We start from the raw sequence: 4,316 nt of genomic DNA on the forward strand, positions 1-4,316 counted from the left end.
GAAAAATGGAAAAAAAAAATATCCTTGCCCCCAAAGTCCACCTCCTCAATTTGGGATGATTTGTTGTCTATTCAGGTATTCCACAGATGCAGGGTACATCAGGTTGACTGTGGGGATTTAATCTGCTGCTCCTGAGGCTTCTGGGAGATATTTTCCTTTCTCTTGTTTGTTGACACAGCTCCTGGGATTCAGCTTTGGATTTGATCCTGCCTGTGCAAGTAGGTCGCCTGAGGCCATGTGTTATTCGCTCAGACAGGACGGGGTTAAAGGAGCAGCTGATTCGTGGGCTCTGGCTCAGTCAGGCCAGGGGGAGGGAGGGGTACGGAATGCGGGGCGAGCCTGTCGCTGCAGAGACCGGTGGGACGTTGCAGCAGCCTGAGGCGTGCCGTGTGTTCTCCCGGGGAAGCTGTCCCTGGATCACGGGACTCTGGCAGTGGCGGGCTGCACAGACTCCCGGGAGGGAAGGTGTGAATAGTGACCTGTGCTCGCACACAGTCTTGGTGGCGGCAGTAGCAGCCTTAGTGTCTCATGCCCGTCTCTGGGGTCCATGCTGATAGCCGCGGCTCGCGCCCTTCTCTGGAGCTCCTTTAAGCAGCGCTCTTAATCCTCTTTCCTCCCGCACCAGGAAACAAAGAGGCAAGAAAAAGTCTCTTGCCTCTTCGGCAACTCCAGACGTTTTCCCGGACTCTCTCCCGGCTAGCCGTGGAGCACTAGCCCCATTCAGGCTGTGTTCACACAGCCAACCCCAGTCCTCTCCCAGGGATCCGACCTCCGAAGCCCGAGCCTCAGCTCCCAGCCGCCGCCCGCCCCGGTGGGTGAGCAGACAAGCCTCTCGGGCTGGTGAGTGCTGGTCGGTACCAATCCTCTGCGGGAATCTCTCCGCTTTGCCCTCCGCAGCCCTGTTGCTGTGCTCTCCTCCGCAGCTCCGAAGCTTCCCCGCTCCGCCAGCTGCAGTCTCCATCCGTGAAGGGTCTTCCTAATGGGTGGAAACTTTTCTTCCTTCACAGCTCCCTCCCACTGGTGCAGGTCCCGTTCCTATTCTTTGTCTCTGTTTTTCCTTTTTTCTTTTGCCCTACCCAGGTACGTGGGGACTTTCTTGCCTTTTGGGAGGTCTGAGGTCTTCTGCCAACGTTCAGTAGGTGTTCTGTAGGAGTTGTTCCACGTGTAGATGTATTTCTGATGTATTTGTGGGGAGGAAGGTGATCTCCGCGTCTTACTCTTCCGCCATCTTGAAGCTCCTCCTCCTGGTTGTGTTTTAGTTCATGTCTCTGGGCCTTTCATACCAGTGAATCTCCATCTGTTACTTCTTTATTTGCATCTCCTCTTGGCCACTGGTACCTAATCTCAAGTCATTTTTCTGAGTAGAGTATATGGGTTGTACACCTTCTGAAGATTTGCATATTTGATTTTCCTGTTACCTCTATATGAAAGGACACTTTACTGAGTTACAGAACTCAGTATTATGTTCTATACTGTGTTATGTTCATTACTGACTCAGTGTTATAGCTATTTCCCTTAAAAATTAATGATTCCCTTTTTTTTGGCATTCAATATTGCAAAGAAGCTGTCTGACTCCAGTCTGTTTTTTAAAATAATTTTTCCTCATAGATAACCTGGAGGACTGGATGTTGTTGGATAATGTTATCAATTCAATCATTCAGTAGCCTGAATAGGGTAGGGAGGGAACGGGGTCACATGTGGGTCAGGAAGGGGGGAAATTTATACGTTTGTCTCAGAAGTTGTGTTTCCACTCTTTGCTGAAATTATTGTACCTGAGGCCAGATATTTTACATTTGGCATTTTGTTTAGCCCGACCACTAACTCCAAGTACACAAGGTGGGTATAGCTTTCTCTAGGATCTTCCCCAGAGATTTTACCCTCCAGACTGGGAGAGTGACTTGTCATTTTGGAGGGCTGTCCCTCTACAATGTTCCCAATTATTTCTATTGTAATTTGGGAATGCATTTTAATGTATCGGGAGGAAATGGCCAAGAAGGTAAAATTTTGGACGAGAGAAAGCTTGGAGCGAGCTTCATGGGCCTCCCTGCTCCATATACGCTGCAGTTAGAGCCCGTACAAATGTGCCTTCACAAGGAGTGACCTTCATCTTTCTCTACCATCCTTCCTGCTCTGTCATAGTGAGATTGAGGGTCCTGCCTCCTTCCCCATTTCAGGAAATGTTTCTCCAGGTCAAAATGCGTCCACTCTGCTATCGAGAACCCAGGCGCAGCAAGCTGAGTTGCTGCACAGTTTTCTGCTGTACCCAGGGCTTGCTTTTCCCACCTGCCCCAGCCTCTGAATCCACAGATCCATCCATTGCTGCACTCACCTCTTGCCCTCATCCCTCATTATTAGGGATTGCTGGTGAAACTTGTCAAGATTTGCTTTACTCTCTTCCTGTAACCCTGTACTTCCAGGGAAAACTGAATTGTTTTTTAGTGAGATCTTCTGATCCTGTTTATCCTTTTACCTTATAGGTCAGATAATCTTCCTTGTTTGTTGACAACATGCCTTACTTTCAGTACTGAGGAATTGTTTCCTATATTTTACTTTTATGATTTTGTCTGTGTCTGGGAAGAGATTTGAAACTAGTTGTTCCACTGTTACCTTCCCTAGAATTTAAAAGATTAAGAAGAATTTTTACATAAATTGCAGTTCATCTCCTTCTTAAGAATAAGAAAGATTTCTTTTCAAATTCTTCTCAGCATGTGGCTTAGCGCATTCATTTTCAATTGATTTATATTAGCTTTCTTTAGACTTGCCCCCCCTCCAATTTGGGAGTACTTGGTTTTTATTTTTTTGAATAGTATTTTATTGGTAAGTATATGATTTCAGTGACAATAATAAATTCACTTGAACAGGAGACAATAAGCAAGTCAAAGAATAAATGCTTGCTAATCATTGTAAAATTTGTGTCCATTACGGCCTTCAGGTAGAAATCCAAATCACTCAGAGGACAAATCTTAAAGAAGACACATCCTCTTATTAGTCTACATGGAATAGGTTCAAAGTACTTGCAATCTGTAGAATTGTGTAGATTACCACCTTCTAACCAAACATGATCTATTGGCACATAATTATAGCTTTTAAAGAAACCTGATGGACTGTTGCTGGGGATTTTGTCTCCTTTCAAACCAATTACTCTTTTACAAAAATTTGATTTTGGATCACTTGGGCTTTTTGCAATCACAGTGTCACCTTTTTGGATGTCATAAAAATGTCAGTTAAGATTCTCTGCAAATTTGCAAATATTTTAACATCTGAATTTTGAATTGTAGGCTCCATTGATAGTCCAGAATACATGACAGCACCACCAACATGTTCAAAAACACAATGAGCTACACAGTTATACTGAACAGTATAGCCAACAGTTGAAGGGTTTTTCCCAGAAGACCATGAAGCAGAGACTTCATGTAGACTCTGCCACCATTGGCCATAACTCTATTCTGCAATACATTCAATTTTTCAAGTAGTTGCAGGGCTTCTAAAAATAAACATCTAAAGCATGTCTCAAAACATATATGGGTGATGTGTATTTTCAAGATTTCTCTGGCCCCAAAGAGACCCAGGAGGCTCTCATCCAGGACTCAGGTGGTCCTTTCTCAGGAGGCTGGTCCTCCACAATGCTCTAACCATGATAGCTCTGAAGAGGTTAGTTGTGTGCCTGAGGGAAAGGAGAGAGATTGCAGTGAGTAGGCATGTTTGCAACCACGCTTCTCCCTGGGCCACTTGTTGGGGCTGATGGATGGCAGAACCATCAATAAAGTGCTTGGCCTCACTCCCCTCCATACTCTCAGGGTTCCAGGCCACACCTCCTACTCATTTACAGACACAATTTGTTTTGTAGATGATCTCTGGCAAAATTTTATCTCCCTGGCTTCCCTGTGCCCTTGACATTGCTATTGGGTATGTTCCCCCATCCATCAGGTAATTAATATCCAAAAAGGGAAACAAATCTGAAATACAATTGGGAAGATATATCTACTGATATAATGCAAAAGCAAATATAAAAGATTTTTGGATTATCTTTGCTGCTGTACATCATTGTTAGCGTAGATGATGTGTTAGCTCTAACAGTGTTGACTTGTGCATTATTCTATAATTCTTCGCCCCTATTTCTGAAGTAAATTCCTTACTGAAATGATTTCATGTACCGGCAGTAACATTTCAGCTGCTTTCAACACGGCACCTTAGCTGTCTTTCTGAGTGTTATCTCTTAACCATTCCTACCAAATGAAATTTAGATTTTGAATGTTATTATATTTGCATCATTTTAAAGCTTTTTTCTATAAAATGTATGCATTCTAACTTATTTT

The 4,316-nt window shown here is 44.1% G+C and overlaps 1 pseudogene; it reads right to left on the minus strand.

Annotated features, from left to right (window-relative positions):
- Window positions 1-2,894: 2,894 nt before the first annotated feature.
- On the minus strand, window positions 2,895-3,437 carry LOC132429380 (mitochondrial inner membrane protease subunit 1 pseudogene; annotated as a pseudogene).
- Window positions 3,438-4,316: the final 879 nt, after the last annotated feature.

The sequence above is a fragment of the Delphinus delphis genome, chromosome 8, assembly GCF_949987515.2.
Source record: "Delphinus delphis chromosome 8, mDelDel1.2, whole genome shotgun sequence".
NCBI lineage: Eukaryota > Metazoa > Chordata > Mammalia > Artiodactyla > Delphinidae > Delphinus > Delphinus delphis.